The following is an 18064-nucleotide window of genomic DNA, read 5'->3' on the forward strand; positions in this document are numbered from 1 at the left end:
GAAATAAATGCTGCATGCGAATTTGTCGTCGTACGAGTATGTTCTCCCGTGCTTCCATTGCTTGTATCCTTTCGTTTATTACCGCTTGAGAAGCGAGTATCACGAGTCAGGCTGTGCAGTGAGCGCTTTTACAGGCACAATATTATTTAGGTTACATGATGTATCGAAAATGGGAGTGGGCCGGCACCACTGAATATCAGACAACATAAAGCTGTACTAGCGATCACGCTGACCGATTTCTCGCTATTTAAAAAAAAAACGAACTTTACCCGATGAATGATTTATTGCGTTACCTAAGCTGCGATACTGTGCTCTTCATCTGAAATGCTTCGATATCTGCAGTTAGAATCAAGCGAAGCGGCACTAAGGTTTTGGACCTTGATACTTTTGCAGCTTGCAGCTTCGATACTTTTGATTTTCCCCGAAAATATGACATATAGCTATTATCTATGACGCCTATTATCTTGCTGCAAGGCTTAGAAGACTGCTGGCTAACATGCTTTGTTCAATTTGCCGGCGTGTTGCGGGAGCCTAACAATTGCTGACGGCAGCAGGTGAACTCATGAAAACAGGCCACCCACCATAAACAACAAGCTCTGTTTTTGGGAACCGCATTTGTGCAGAAACATATGCAGTTCATTCGCTAAAATACATAAACATGTTCGTGTGCATCTTTCTGACGGCTTTACTTTCCCAGAAATTGCGAGAATCAAAGACTGTCACTTGTCATGGTACAATGAAAAGCCAACGATTGATGCAACGATTGATGCAAGAACGGGTGGACCACGAAACAACCCGAACGCGTTTTGCCTGTTTCCAAGTCCCGCTCTCAAAATAAACTGGCTCGTGTTCAAAATCCCTCCACTCAATGCGCATGTTAGCAACTGCCCCCTCTCGTTTCCCCTCGACCACCTCCCTCTCCTCCAAGAAAACGAGGGTTGGGTCGGCTTTTGTTGCCGCCAAGACGAACAAAGCAGCAGTGGCTGCTGTGGAACGCAGAGCGTACAATGCGCACGCGGAGACGTACAATGAGTTGCCCCCCTGCTATACACCATTTTCCATAAGCAGCCGGGAAAGGAGGAAAATACTCCCAAACCAGTTCTCTCGGCGGCCGACCAGCGTTGCCTGAGCGCGCTGGGCTGCTAACATCGCTCGGCTGGCTCGGCGTGGTGTGCTCCACTGCGTAGTTAAGGAGTATTTCGCACCGCGTGCTTAGTTTTTGCGGAACTTTCAACTGTTTTAGCCAATGCTGCGATGCCGTTCAAGGCGCAAACGTCGCCTGGTCAGCACTGCGCGGTGGTGGGTTATTGAACAACCAGAGAAAGCGAGAAACAGTCGCTGACAGCACGCATGTGCACGACACTGCCTTGAGAAAATGCAGTGCGGTTGCGGCGTGTTTCTGCGGCATCGCTTCCCAACGCACACAGAGTTGAGATATCGGTGGATTCCGTTGATTCGCTCTTTGCAGCGACGCTAGTGACGCCGCGCGGAATTTGTCTGAAGCCTGGAGACGGTGATCGGCGGACCGGACGCTCCGGCGGAGGCGGCCGGCGGCACCCTTGCAGCCTCGCAGAAGCGAAAGGAAAATAGTAATCGCAAGTATAGTAATCGACAATTCCGTGTAAATAACCGGGAAATACAGGCAGAACGCGCGTTTATATTCTCTCAACTTTCTTGAAGCTATAGAAGCTGCAGGTAAATGAAAGAGTTTTAGGCCTCATCGGCGTCTGCTGCGGAGAAAAACGGAAGTCTTTCGGACCCACACATGCGTGCGTGGTGCCTAAATTATTCTTTCCTGAATTATGGCTAACACATTTATTGGTTATTTGCTGTGGGGGCGCCGATTTTGTAGGAACTTTGTACAACCTTGTGATCGCCTTTTTCGGATACTATTTACAGTCACTGCCGCATAATGTGTCAACCAATCTTCGCTTATATGAGCTTAAATTGGCTCCATTCCACTGCTTTCAAACATATAAGCAGCAGAGGCTGTCCAATCCGCTTGCTTTTATTTTCAGTAAAGAAACAAATGAAACGTTTTTGCACGCGAAGGCGAGAAGCAAATGTGGGGATGCGTTTATTGATGAATGACTGAAAAAATACATATATATGTCGAAGCAAGATGTTTTAGCAATGACAATATAGTAACCTCATCTGGTAGTTCAAATGCGAGCTCTTGAATGCATTTTGTAGCCCCCGTTTTGGTTTTGGTTATAAGCATTCACGCACTTAAAAATCTTACCGGCAGTCAAATCAACATAACGTACTTACAGCCAGGAGGTTTCTCTAATTATCACAAGCCAAAAGCGCACCTGTAAAGTACTGCCTGTATTTTCATGTACGCTTCAATATCACACGTACGCATACCTTTTTTTTACATATATAATGCCAGCATGTTCGTTTGTATACCACTTGATACGACGTAATAGGAGCCTCGTCTTCGCGGTTTTACTGCCCAAAGTCACGACTAGGTTTTAGGACATCTAAGAAAAACACCGCAATAAGCACATATCGCCCGCGCATTGTGCGCATGGGCTTCTGCTTAGTATGTACACCGCAAAATGAACACGCCTAAGTAAAACGTGCACTTCGGCGACTTACACTGCAATAATCTCCCAAAATTTAGCGTTGCACATTATGTATTAGGTTGTTTGCCCAATGAGGCGGTATTGTTCTCAAACCACTTCAGTTAGGCCTGAGCCATGCACAGCGGATTGCCTCGCATGCAGCGCTTTTTACACCGCAGCAGACACCCTGAAACGAATCGAATGTTGTCTCGCAATCGGCAACGTATGCATGTGTTAATGTTTCAAGAAAGTAGTTGTTTCAAGCGGAACTGCGAAGTTTCATTTAGGCCGCTATTGATGCTGGGGCACATGCTGCTACGAAGGCCCGATCACCGTCTCGTCCGCCATTGCTGTTTTCCGCAGCGCCACCTGTAGGGGCTGGAAAGAGCGGATAAATCGCAACGACTTTGTACCAACGACCAACTCCAGGGTTTGTTGGGTGCACTTGGACGGCAAGCAGACGGATCAAAATCCATTTATCACACGCAAAGCTGCGACAGGGAACGGAACCCCCTGAAATGTTAGAAGCAACTTTATCCTTTACAATACAGCATTGATTGGTTGGTTGATTGATTGATTGATTCATTCATTCATTATGTTGTTTAACGCCCCGACGCTTCATGGGTGATGAGGCGCGCAGTAGTGGAGGGCTGCGGGTTAATTTTGACCACTTGGGGATCTTTCACGAGCGCCGATACAATACAACACTACAATAACTTCTGGTTCCTTGTAGTCAATTTAAAATACCATATATTGTTTGGTCATTACAGCCGATTGGCATTAAACCATCCCCTTTTAATCTAATCTAACCTTTAAAATCACGGCGTTTTGTTTACTTTTTTTCAGGCCAACGCATTACACTGCCAAACGATTTGAAAGGATAACTTTCTCCATCGCACACTGCTGGTCGATAGCAGGATAAGCAGGCAGCCAAATGTGGAAACGCAGCTCGAGGTACGCGTGAACGCTGCATTTGGAAAATAGCTCAACCTGTTCACAACGCGGTCAAAGGAAAAGCTTTTAATCCTTTTGCGTTGCCACGGAATCTAAAGTATTACAATCACAAAACAGTTACTGCTGGTCGCGTAAAGCATTTGTGGTGAAAGCAGCGGTTTCACAAAGGTGGGCTCCGAGCGACAGGCCACATGCGCTGCGCAGAGTTAGGTCAATCATGATCACGATCATGATCAACCAATATTAACTCGCCCGAACGTCAACCCTTTTGCTCAACCTTCGAATAGTAATTTGACTGGTTGTGCGGTCGCGTTATTTTTCCGCCCGGGTAATTTCGTTTCGTCAGTAACCGTCATAAGTCTAGTTAAGAAAGATTATATTGCATTGCAATGCCAACAGCGTAGCAATCGCCTCGTCGAAAGTCCATCACGAGCACGGATCACCGTGACCCACATATGCTATGCGCGCTCCGCATTCGACGTCCGCGCTTCCGTAAACATGACTAATCGGTGAACATAACAAGCACGGTGGCATTGAAAACACGTATTTACTCCCCGATATCGATTTCTATGTCAGTCGGTGCCATACCGGTACGTTTTCATCGCGGAACTGCGGAGCCCCACCGGCACCATCACCACACTGCTACTGCTGCTGGTCTCAACAGCCGGGGTCGGAATTTCCCGCTCTGGCAGCAAATCAGGACCTAAAATCCGTCCGCAGATGATGAAAACAAAACAGAACACACACACACAAGCACTGCAACCGCTAACTTAACGCCAAACCACTACGGTTCACTCGGTAATGCACGGATTCCGAGCGGAGGTTTCGGCGGTCGCTTCATAGACGGCGCTAAAATAAAAAGCTCGTATAAAAAAATTGCAAAATGTTTCTGCGGCGCAAAGCAGACATACCAAAACTACCCTGCGGTTTTTATTACCGATTTTGCTCTGATCGCATTCCGGGCGAACAGTATTTTCATTGGGTTCGTAGCGCAGGCGTTGACTTTAGACTCGGTCACCGGTTTTAGCGCGTGCTAACGCGGTCCACTTTGGGAGAGATGTGAAAGCCTGCGGACGAAATGATCCGGGCCTACCAGTCTTGGAGAACTGTCAGCGGCAAATTCGGAAATAAATTCTTATTCTTATTATTATTATTATTATTATTATTATTATTATTATTATTATTATTATTATTATTATTATTATTATTACAACGGTTACAAATCTTGCAAGCTTCATGACTCAGGCTTCGGCTGCAGTTTGTGAAACCGGCCAGTTGGATGTAATTTATTTTGACCTCAGTAAGGCGTTTGATGTAGTGAACCATAAATTATTAATTAACAAGCTTACTATGTCCGGTGTTGATGCAAGTCTTGTTGCCTTGTTGTCCAACTATCTCCTTGACCGGTCCTTTTACGTAGATGTAAACTTCAAAAGGTCTAGTGTTTACACTGCAACGAGTGGTGTACCTCAGGGTTCTGTGCTGGGTCCACTATTGTTTTCTATCTTTATCAATGATGTGTCAACAGTGTTAACAAAATCTTCATTTCTTCTCTATGCTGATGATGTCAAACTATTTAGGCACATTAGCAGTTTTCAGGACTGCTGTGCCTTGCAGAGGGATGTGTCGGAATTATCGGTCTGGTGCAGCAAAAACTGTCTAATTTTAAATCCAGCTAAAACAAAGGTTGTCACGTACAGCCGGAAAACCCATCGTCTACTGTTTTCCTACAGTATAGCGGGAGCTCCTTTGCAAAGGGTTGAGGAGATTAGGGACCTCGGGGTTCTTTTCGACAGTACCCTCTCTTTTTCTTCTCATATTAGGCTCATCACCCGGCGAGCGCTCCGAAGTCTTGGAAATGTGTGTCGGATTACAAAGGAATTCTCTTCTCCAGATCCATTTCTAATGCTATACAATGCAATATGTATCCCCCAGTTAGAATATGCTTCTGTTGCCTGGAACGGCATCTCCAAATCTAGTAGTGAATTAATAGAACGTGTGCAGAAGAAGTTTTTATCCATATTTAAGCACCGTCATCACAATCACAGTCCGGGTCCTGATTCTGACTTACCCATAGTTCCTTCCATTCCTTCGTTGACCTGCAGACGTATGCGTGCAGACCTTACATTTCTTCACAAAATTGTTCATGGTGACCTTTCTTGCGCAGACCTGCTTAACTGTTTAGAGTTTAGTGTTCCACAGAGGCCCACCAGGTCGCATCGCCCTTTCTTGACCGCTGCGCGCAACTCCAATCATTCTCCTGTGCGCAGAATACAGAATTGCTACAACCGCTTCTCTGAACGCCTTGACATCTTTCAAGGCTCCTTTACAATTTACCGTACTGCTTTGTTGAACACAGTATGTTAAACATCTATGATATCTCTGTCGTTCGTTTTTCTTTTTTTATTGCTGAAATTTCGTTTCTCTGTGGTTCTGTTTAACCAATATAGTTGCCTGTTTTTGAAACTGTTTACTTATCATGCTTGTCTTATCATTTGTCTCTATACTTTGCAATTGTTTTTGTCGTCTTACTGTTAAACTTTGTTCTCTGCTTGTTGTGTATTCATTACAATAAGCTGAGCCACAAAGGCATCTTCTTTTTCTTTTTTACCTGTACCCAGGCTCCGCCTGTGCTTTATTTCTGTAATTTTCGCTACTTCAATTTGTGTGTGTGTTGTCGCTTGTTTGTTTCTTTCAATATGTTTCTTGTATTTTGTTTTCATGTAACTATCCGTGCGCCAGCACCCAGGCCTCTGGCTGTTCCTGGGCACGTAAATAAACATGATTGATTGATTGATTGATTGATTGATTGATTATTATTATTATTATTATTATTATTATTATTATAAGGAGATTAGGGAGATTAGGGACCTAGGGGTGCTTTTCGACAGTACCCTCTCTTTTTCTCCTCATATTAGGCTCATCACCCGGCGAGCACTCCGAAGCCTTGGAAATGTGTGTCGGATTACAAAGGAATTCTCTTCTCCAGATCCATTTCTAATGCTATACAATGCAATATGTATACCACAGTTAGAATATGCTTCTGTTGCCTGGAACGGCATCTCCAAATCTAGTAGTGAATTAATAGAACGTGTGCAGAAGAAGTTTTTATCCATATTTAAGCACCGTCATCACAATCACAGTTTTCATCCTGATTCTGACTTATCCATAGTCCCTTCCATCCCTTCCTTGAACTGCAGACGTATGCGTGCAGACCTTACATTTCTTCACAAAATTGTTCATGGTGACCTTTCTTGCGCAGACCTGCTTAACTGTTTAGAGTTTAGTGTACCACAAAGGCCCACCAGGTCGCATCGCCCGTTCTTGACCGCTGCACGCAACTCCAATCATTCTCCTGTGCGCAGAATACAGAATTGTTACAACCGCTTCTTTGAACGCCTTGACATCTTTCAGAAATCCTTTACAGTTTACCGTACAACGCTGTTGAATACAGTATGTTAAACACCTATGATATGTCTGTCGTTCTTTTTTTCTGGAATTTGATTTCTCTGCGGTTGTGTCTATCCAACTGATAGTTGCCTATTTTTGAAACTGTTTACTGTCATTTGTTCGTTTTTTCATTTGTCTCTACACTCTTGCCGTTGTTTTTGTTGTATTACTGTCACACTTTGTTGCTCTGCCTGTCGTGTGGCCTTTACGACGGGCAGAGCAACATAGGCATCTTCTTTTTTTATTTTTTTACCTGTACCCTGGCTCCGCCTGTGCTTTATTTCTGTCATTTTCACTACTTCAATTTGTGTGTGTCTTGTCGCTTGTTTGTTTCTTGGTATATGTTTCTTGTATTTTGTTTTCATGTAACTACCCGTGCGCCAGCACTCAGGCCTCTGGCTGTTCCTGGGCACGTAAATAAACACGATTGATTGATTGATTGATTGATTGATTGATTATTATTATTATCATAAAAATTGTAGGGCTACCTAAAAAGGAACAAAAGTTTTACCAAATGTCGTCCCTGGCTTTTGCTTCTTTCATTTCAGATATCCCACATGCTGTAATAATTAAAGCCGTAGTATTTTTCCCGAGAAAGAGTAACGAAACGTGAAGAGAACCTCAGAGAGAGCAGTTTGCGCCCACTAAAGTGTTTTTATCCATGTTAAAATCAAACTATTTGCCCATTTAGGCGTTCCATAAAATCGTGCCGTTCTGTCGCTGTGCTGTTTTGACGCTGTGCTGTTTTGTCAACGTGCTGTTCCGTCGCGTGCGCTTTTGACGCCGTGCTGTTTTGTCGCGTGCTGTTTTGTCGGGTGCCCTTTTGACGCCGTGCTGTTATGTCGGTGCTCTTCTGTCGCGTGCCCTTTCGTCGTGTGCTGTTTTGACAGCGCCCCGGATTGGCCAACCAAAGAATCCATCACGAGATAGCTTCGCATTCAACCACCGTCGTCATCTTCCTGTAGGGGAACCGCTGAATGAGAAGACAGAGAAGAAGACAACGCTGCGTTGTTGTTGTTGTTAAATCTTTTATTCAAAAAGGGAAGGCCGGAGGCCTTGGGGGGTAGTTGGGAGGGGAGGATTTATGGTTGAAGGGGGCTCGTTAAGTTCGTGGTCTTCGGGAGGTGACATCAGTTTTTCATTGGACAATGGTTCAGAATTGAATGGTCCATTCACTGGTGTAGGCCATCGCTATATAACTCGCGTTAGACCGCTCTTAGTGGCGAACCGTATTATAAGGTTGACGGTGTGTTCATCTAATGTGAGGGGATCGATACGGGTTGAGGAATCTGGGTTTGGGGAAGTGAAAGTCCGGTATCGAGAGAATTTGGGGCCAACCAGACTAGGTGGTGCAAATCAGCCGTGACGGCTTGCTGGCAGTACGGACATTTTGGGTTGATGTGGGGGTAGTACCATTTGCGAATTGTTTCCGGTGAAAATGATGCATCTGTATAGAATTTGTTAATAAATATTTCTTAGGTTCTTGTAAGGGAAGGTCTGTTGGAAACGTGATCCTTCGGCGTAAGTTGCTTGAGTCGGAGTTTCTTTTCGTGTTTGTACCGGTGTATGCGAATGGCGGGTGGTACGCTGATATTTTCGGTCGTGTCCAAGCATTCAGGAAGGTCTCAAGGCTGGGCGACGGCGAGGTCAGCGGAGGATAGGAAAGAGCAAGCCTCCTGCGCAGCTTCGTGGGCTGCCTGATTCCCCGGTGCCGCCAAATTATGGTCAGGAGTCCAGTCTATGCGGACTTGAATGCCATGCAGTTGTAGGGTCATTGTTTGCCAGATAATTTGGTTTACGGAAGGGTGCGTTGAAAATGGTCGTCGAAGTTCTTGAAGTGCTTCGTAGCAATCGGTTAATATTCTGATCTTTTTTGGTGTAGGTTGATGGTGGTCGTACATCAAGTAGTAAAGAGCATGGGTAATGGCGAGTAGTTCCGCTTCCAAGGGTGTTACAGGAATTTTGGAGTGTCGGGTTCCTATAATGGTTCGGTCACCTGGGGAAACCCAGGCAGTTCCAACATTTGGTGGTGTCAGGCTGGCATCAGTATAAATGTCGATTTCGTCAAAAAAAAAAAAATGCCACGTTAGTGCTATTGAAGACCATGAGCTCCGTGGATTCCCCAGTGTAGCATCTCAGTTGCGAAGGAGGCCGAATTTTTTTATGGCGCAAGGCCGCCTCTGGTCAAAAAGCATCAAAATCTTAATTTATTGAGATTATGAGATTATTTCTAACGCATATACAAAAATCTGCCAACAAGAATTGATTTAAAAAATCAAACTGAATGAAGGTGGGTGGCGTAAAGGGCCAAGTTGCCTAATGCGTGACAAAAAATGAGTTGTAAAAGTTTGACATTGGCTAAAAACGTAGAAGCGCGCTAATGAAAAACCTTTGGTCGTCACCTTTAAAGTATAAGTGGGGAAGTCGAATGTGCTATCTGTACAGTTGTGGGAAGTGTTCCCGTCCTCTAGTGCCGAATTACTTGCATTGAATGAGGATGTGGATTGCGGATAGGGCATCAACGCACGTGTTATGGCTTGGGGATCCCGTGAGCAGGTGCGAGTGTGTAACACGGGTATAGCCCACCCGTAACCTCGAAAAGGAAATTTTTTGTGTATGTTGTGTGAGGCGCTTGTGTATTGTTCCAAAGCTAATTTTATTACATGCTTATTCATTCCAGTCTCCTCGCAATGGGTTATAAGCAGATGTTTGAAGTGTGGCTAAAGGTCAGTGTAGGGTGCTGTCATAATGTCTGTTATGTTTCTCAGCGGCCCTTTCGTCTGACTTCCGCCAATCCCATATTGACCTGAATCCAACACGCGGTGAGTTGGAGATTCGAGAAATGTGCATCGATAATGGTGTTGAAAACAAGATTGATTACATGGTTTAGGTATGACTTCGGCGATGACAATGGGCGCGTAACTATGAGAGTGACTTTATATATGACAGGCTTAGGGATTTTGAGTTTAACAATATCACTTGTAACAAGAAAAATGGTTTACGCTTCCGCCCTAAATATAGTGGTATTGTGGAATTAATGTTGATACTCTTAGGCTGGCAAATATGTCCGACCTACCTAACCAACAAGGCTCAATAAATCAAAGAAATTTCTTTCTCTTAGTGACGTTTCAGAATCTCTTGAAGATAACAGCCGTTTTCTTCTACATATGAACGTCACTAAGACTACGCTAACGTTTTCCTGAATTGAATGCCAATTCAGAACCATATTTCACCAGTCATGATAGAAGTTGCTAGTTGCTAGTTGCTAGTGATTGTTGCTAGAAATCACCTTGGATTAGCTCCTCAAACCACTGCGCACATTCTCTTGAAAATATGTTTAACGAATTCAATGTGTTATCAATGCGCGTGTGCACTTTAAGCATCGTGCTATCCAATGCATGCTTGACGTTTTACACCCTTAGTAGCTTTTAATATTCCTTGCAATCTAGAAACACTAGCATTACAAATCTTTAAAAGTTCGACGCCTTCCAATCCAAACCAACCCACTGATCAGACGTGCATCTATCTCATTGCAAACCAACTTTTAATGTCTTGAACAATATTCGTCTTCACAAGTTATTCAGCCTCAACTATAACTAAAAATGTAGAAATCATGATAATGAACACCGTGATTCATTCACGTCACCTTCCAGGTTCCCGTAAAAACATTGAGCAAGGGGGCCGAGAGAAGCAAAACCAAAAACACCAATTGAACGGAATACACATGGCATGAAACAATACAATGTGGTAATGCAGTGCACTTAACAGAAGAGGCAGAATGGGCGAAGCGTACTGTAGTTACAATGATGGTGTCTTGTACAAAGCCGTGGAAACGTCAAAGGTACACAAGCAAATGGTGCAAAAAGTATAAACACTACTCATAAAGTACTGCGCATGACATTCAAAACAGCAAAAAGGCGGGAACACATGTGTAAGAATACAAATCTTCATTTTTATTCTGAATAATGCTGCAACTTTTGCTTTCGGAAGATTGTATGGTCAGTAATTCAAATAATTTGGTCGGGAAGATCATTCCATAAAGTTGCCGCTAGGGCAGTACGGGTAAGTTAAAAGCTTGGGTGCGGTTCTACATGCGTTTGAAACGGCGCGTATTGTTTAACCTATTGGACATACATATGGGAGCTTCGAGAAGAAGTGGTGAAAAATAAGAGCAGTTTACAATCTTCTGAAGTGAACAAAGGATAGCAACGGAACAAGGTATTTCTAAGGGTTCGAGAGTATTCTTAATCTTTACTTGAGTTACGCTAAGAAGATGGCCGTATTTTGGAGAGATAAAACGTGCAGCACAATTTTGTATTGCTTCCATCATTGAAGTTAAGTACTTTTGTTAAGGTGACCAGACAATGAAGCAAACTCAAGTTGATGGTGATCACCTCACTGTCCATGATCTTGCCAGTATATACTTCACTTAGATTTCAGTTTACAATATCATGTTTCCTTACTTATGATGTAATGTGTGGTTACGATGATATAGTATGTATCATATTGTCACGAAGACAAGGACGATGCAGTTGTCTTGAATGAGAAACACGTTTATTGGAGCGAACTTGTGCTCCCCTAACAACTCAAAAGAATACAGAGGCGGCGAAGCAGCGGTCAACAAAGTGACTTGCACAGGCGAGTGTCGTCGAATCGAATGCCCCGGCGTCCGCACTGCAGGCTTTTTATCTTTTGGCGCGCGTGGTTCTCGAAACGTCGATTCGCATCGAGAACATAGCAGATCCAAGAAGATTATTCTGGGCTGTTCACGTTAGATCGGAATGCTCTCCCTATCACAACAGATAACACATGCGGCACAGAAAGAAAGAATGGAACACGCCCTTCCCTTGGCGCAGAGATAACACAGACCGGGGCAGCCGGGCGGTAAAAGCAAAACACAAATAAACAAACCCAATGTATGGTTCGCGGCATTACCCCCGAGTGGCACTATCTCGTTGCTGCTCTGTGTTCCTTACTCCCCTTGTTTCTATTTTTACCTTTGCTGGTTGGCGATATGACGGCCAACGTCCTGTGAAGGGATTACGATACCAAGCAAGGTCGCGGCTGTGCGTGCTGGGACGGTTCGTTCGCCCGGAAAACCGTTCGCCTTGAACCAGAAAATTCGTCTGCGCGACGGTGGCGACGACGAGATGTCGAGTTCGGCTGGCGGTAGTTTCGTACGCATTGGCATACACGCTTGCGTGTTCGTTCGGAACTTCAGCCGTTTACTCCACCGTTCTTTGTCATAAAAAGAATGTGCAGTATGTTTCACGGGCATTTAGCTCGATATGCAAACTGTAAGCCCTGCCTAACATGCGTTTGCTTTTGCCGGCCTCCGCCAATCGCAGAGCATTCTCGTGTGACATCATAGGTTCTGCTGCGGAAAATGATCTGGTGGGTCACATGGTCATTTCCTTTTTTCCTAATTATGTAGCTTATTTGAGCGACGTTTGCGTTATAAGTGGTGTCGTTATGGTTCTAACGAGGCAATCTTTCGAATGAACCAAACTTGTGTTTTCTCTTCATGGCTCCTTTAAAGCGCAGCTGTTTAGGATTGAGTTAAGGCCGTGCTGGGCGTTGATAAAAAATCGGCGCAGAATTGTGGACAGGAGGAAAATTCTAGGCTGAGAATGGCGAGGACGACGGGAGAGGAGGTAACGAAGCAGCTGTGGAGAGTGGAGAGTACGCGTCGCAACGCAGATGTTCCGGTGGGGAGCGGCGCCGGGCATCACTCGAAAAACGACACAGCAACGTGGAGAAGATGAAAATGCCAGGTCAAGTGTCAGGGGAGGTTTCGCCGAGGAAAGCAGCCGACGCGCAGGTGTGGGTAGTGCTTGTCACGGCGCGGATGCTTGGGTGAAGAGTCGCGCGTCAGGGATTGGCTGCGCATAGTGATGACGTAAGCTCACACGGGCAAGTGTCCTCTGCGTGCTCTCGGAGGCGGGCACACGGCGGACGTTCGGCGGCATAGGTGTCCGACTACCGATAAGAAGGGCAGACTTGCCAAAGTGCTTTTTCCCGAAGAAGAAACGCAGCATCGGCTACGAAAAAGGCCACGTGGACGCCAAAGGAAACCCAAGTTAGAGCTTTAGGAAAGCCAAGTTAGGGCTGTCGAAAATGCTAAGATAAAGGTATAGATAAAGGTATAAAAAAGGCAAGTTAAGGTAGTAAAGACCACCAAATCCACTGTTCTCTATCTTCGCATCCAAGTTGTGAAGGGGCGCGAATTTTTTATAGCGCAAGGCTGACTTCGATGAAGGAGCGTCAGAAAAGTTTATTTAACCAGATTAGTGTAAACGTAGATACTGAATTTAATCAAGAAAAAATCGGATAAGATGAATTAAAAGGAAATGAAGATGGCTTGCGTGAAGGGCAAGCTTGGCATATGCGCAATAAGAAATGACGTGTAAACGATTGACATCGGTTAAAACTGAAAAGTGCGCCTATGAGAAATCATGGTTGGTCACCTAAAAAGCACGATCGCTGTAGTTGGATATGTTGTGTGTATAGTTGTGGGACGTGTTAGCGAGGTGTTGTGTATAGTGCCTTGCACTGAATGAGGATGCGGACTGCAGATAGATCATCTCGCTTCCTCCTACGGCTTGGAAATCCAGTGAGCAGGTATGAGCGTTTGGCCTATCCGTAACCCGGCTACGGCAATTTTATTGTGTCTCTTGCGTGAGTCGGTTGTGTATTGTCCCAAGAGTGGTTCCAGTACATGTCTGTTCACTCCAGTCTAATTGCCCTCTTTTACGAAGGTGTTGTTTGATTTGCGGACGTGGGTCTGAGTACAACAGCAGCTATCGTTTCATCTGCCACCTTATTTCCGCTAACCCCAGAGTGACCTGGCATCCAACACACCGACAGTTCGCAATTTGAGACTTATGCGGAGATAATCGTCTTAAACAGAAGATTACGTGGTTTTTGGATGACTTTGCAGATGAGACTAGACGCGCCACACTCAGAGAGTTTGTTTTCATGACTCCAATAATAAGTCATTGCCATATTTCACGCGTCACCCATACATCAAATTGCCTAGCCATCATACGGGATTAACACCTCAAAGCACTGCCCACATTCTCTTGTTGAAAATATTTTTAATGAATCGAAATATTATCCATACAAGTGCCCACTTTCAGCCTCGTGTTATCCAACGCATGTTTGACGCTTTGCACTCACAGCCGCCTTTAATATTACTTGCCATGCCAGAACCAACATCACACACTTAGGGAAATTTTCGACGCCTTCATATTCGAGCCACCCACTCATAACGTGTACATTTACCTCATATCCCTATAACTTCTTAATCATCAGTCGCCTTCACAAGTTATTAGATGCGAAGCATCTCATGGTCGGGGCTATGTCCCTCCCCTGTCGTTGTTGTTGCGTCGTCCACACCCCCACTGCGCATGCTCGGTTTGCTGAACGCCTGGTGGTGTCTTACCCTTTAATGGCTCCTGGGGCGACAGTGTTGCCGGTGTCTTCCTGGGCCGCCACGAGACGAGCACACTTCTCTCCTCCTCACAGCCGTATAAACCAGGTGTGCACACGCGCTGCGCGCTACTCCACTGCGCATGCGCGTCTCTCCTCAATTCGGTAAGGCCGCTAGGGGGCCGCAGGATTTAGATGCATCTCACATCGGCTCTCATTCTTGCTACCGCTTCTGCTGCTGGACATCGCACCAAGCATCAAGGTTGGACCTACTTGAATCGCCAAGTCTCGGCGACTCCAAGGACACCTTCATCTTGAATATTGAGCGCGTAACGGCCAGCTACGACCACTCAAAGTTGCGACCACGCCGCCGGTCACGCCAGGCCTAACAGGCATATATAGCGACACTGCCTCGCCGGCCGACGCAACTGCTGCACGCGACCACGCTAGGTGCGGTGCGCCGCCGCTGCCGCGTAATTCCCAATAATGGAAGCCGTCGTTGAAGGCGAAGAAATGGACCCGGCGGAGTTCCAGAAGCCCGGATGGGCCACCATTCGCCACCGGCAACAAGCCCTCCAAACTGCGAGGCAGACACCTGCGCAGGCCACCGCTACTCCTGGGACCAGGGGCACACCGCAACGCGGACATCGGCGTCCCGTGAAGCGACAACCACCTGTATCCCCACTACCGTACTCCGACATCAAAATCATTCTTCGCCCCCGTGCTGGACTTGCCCTTGCGGCGATCGCCCAAGCCACTGTGGCGGACACTGTTCAAGCTCAGGCTGGACTGCCCGCGAATCGAGAGGACCAGATCCACGTGCAACACGTCTCCAATTACATCCTTGTCAGCACCCCACAGAAAGACCGCTCAACAAGGTACGCCAACATCACCTCTCTCACACTACGCGGGCAGCAGTACGAGATAGCCGCGCATGTCTCGGCGCCGGCGAATACCGTAGCGGGAGTGATCTTCAATATTCCCGAAGATGACACTCCGGAGCAGATAATAGGCAGTATTTGCAACTACAACCTGGACATGAGAATTTTAGACGTCAGACAGCTCAATTCGTCAAACATTTGACGGCACGAAATTTCCCTACTCGATAAGGTACCGCGCCACCACTTATCGCTGCAAACTCTTCCAGAGAAAGACCGGGGCATGCGCAGTATGCTGGCAACAGGGCCACCGGCACGACGTCTGCCCGAATGCCCAAGACCCCCCCCCCCCCCCATCCCACGTTGCTCTCGATGCGGCACCGCGAACGCTGCCGAGAATCACAACTGTTCCCCCAGATGCATCGTTTGCGAAGGCCCGCATCTCACGGGCTCGGCGGACTGCTCCAGACGTTACCAGCCGCGCCGTCGGCACCCGACCTACCCAGGTAGTACAAAAGACCTTAAGGACATCTACTTTCAGGATTTTTCAGGACAAAAGAAACGGATTGTAAACATCCCAGACAATCCGATAACGCTTTGGCGGCGTTTTAGAGCGGTCTTAAATCACGTCTAATGTCGAGCGGGTATTACTAGTGATACTAGCGGGTTCTAGACAACTTATTTACCCGCTTTAAAACGTCTTCGTAAATGGGCCTAAAAGTGGGACTTTGCAAGGGCTGTATAAGCCCTCATTCACACAGCCGTCACCTTCTCCATCACGGCACCGTCACGTCAAGAAACCGCGACGGAGACGTAAACAAGTAGCATTCGTACTGGAGCTATACGGTGAACTAGAATACTGGAGCTCTCCCTCAGATTACAGGGCCGTCGGCCTAGTGATAAGTTTAGCCTAGAATTGAGCGTTTTTAATCTGAAAACTAAAGAAAATGGTTTGTGCTCACTTTTCGCTAAATTTAGCCGTAAAAATTTGTTTTCTGATTAGCTGGTTTAGCGCGGGGCATGGTCCCGTCACGTTGACGTGACGGAAACGTAGAGCTCGGTTTCCCGTCACCGTCTCACCGTTTTCGTCGAGAAATCGGCCGAAAAACGGCGCCCATGACGGAAGACGGTCGCAAACCTTGCATACATGTATCTATTCATTACTTTTTTTTCTGACAACATGCTTTGGTATTTTGTAGCCATATTCACCGTAAGCAAAAAATATTGGAGTTGATTTGTAAATAAAAATGCTTGCATGTTTCTATTCACTTCTTACTTTGTTTCTCTTAAAGTGCTTTGGTATATTGTAGCCATATTCACCTTAAGCAAAATAGATGTGGAGTTGATTGTAAATAAAAAAACGTTGCATATATTTTTCTACTTTGTGTCTGCCGTAAAGTGTGTGCTGTGAAAACCAATAAATTGTTGATAAGAACTGTATGCTTATTGACATGTAAGCGGGTTTAACTTCGTCAGTTAATGGACTCAATAATTCTTTCAATCAGAGATATTTCGCCTTTTGCAGAAATGTCGCTTCTTAGTGACGTTTGGTAAAGCTTACTGTTGTGAGGGCAAAACATGGAAAAGATATTATTCTAAAAAGGACGTCGAGAAAATTCGGAAGTTTTGTCTTCGAGTGGCCTTAATTACATGAGCCACTAAGTGACGTAGCTCCAATAATGGTGACCTTGCTTCTTTGGCTGGAAACAAAATGAGCGGTTTCATGATTTTGTATAAAATTCGGAAGAGTCAATCAAAATAAGCTTTAACAGAGGCTTATTCTATGCTACCAGTTCGCTGCAGACCGTTCACGCTCGTGGTTGACTGCCAGCGAGCAGCCAACGTAAGCGCGCGCAAACTACGATGCGCTTCGGCTGGCCTGTTGAAGAAAGCAAAGCAATGAGCCGTAACGAACGATCCTGAGCAGCTACTGGAAAGTACTCTGGCCTAGATGTAGTCTGGACGCTGACAACTTGACGGGTAGATGAAAGTATTTAATATTATCGCGCGCTAAAGTCATGAGAAGACCGAAGAGGCGTTGGGAGAGGCGCCGTTGCACGCGACGAGCAGCGGCCGGGTAGCCGAATGCGGCGCTCCCGCCCTCTCGCGGCACGCTGAAAAATGGAGACGCCGGCGATGCACGGCGCATGGGGAGAGTTTTACAACTGAACCTATGTAGTAACGTTGGTCACCTACATGTCGATCTCGCGGCGAATAGGGAACCTGCGCCGGGTAGGAGGCGCTCCGATGATGATGATGATGATGATTATGATGCTTAGTGGCTTCTCCTTTGTAACGGGGTGGCGTTGCACAGCGGCCTTAGTCGCAACTCCACTGTACAATCACCTCGCCAAAAATACAAACAAAATAAATAAAAATAATGTCAAAATAAAAAGCGAATACTTTTACGAAATTCTTGTGCTAGTCTGACTTTGTTCGTATGTCTTCCCAGATTGTTCTCTGCTCTTTTCCCACCAACATTCTAACCTTCTTTTACTAACCTCAACTGCTGTCCAGTTCACTTTTCCGCTGACCTTAAAGCCAAGGGCTTCCGGAAGCTGGATGGCTCCATCACTGAGGACTGGACGGATACTTTTGCACTCCGTTACAATATGTCGCATGGTTTCTGGCTCATTTCCGCAGCATGCGCATAGTTCTTCCTGTACCGGCTCGCGGATAAGCGTTTTTGTCCCCAAGCAACCCGCTCGGGCTTCAAAAAGCAATGTACTCCCTTTGGTATTATCGAATATTTTTTCCCTTGTGATCTCCTGCATCTCGAACATC

This window comes from Haemaphysalis longicornis, unplaced genomic scaffold (assembly GCF_048455015.1).
Source record: "Haemaphysalis longicornis isolate Haplotype H1 unplaced genomic scaffold, Haemaphysalis longicornis Haplotype H1 scaffold_13, whole genome shotgun sequence".
NCBI classification, from domain to species: Eukaryota; Metazoa; Arthropoda; class Arachnida; order Ixodida; family Ixodidae; genus Haemaphysalis; species Haemaphysalis longicornis.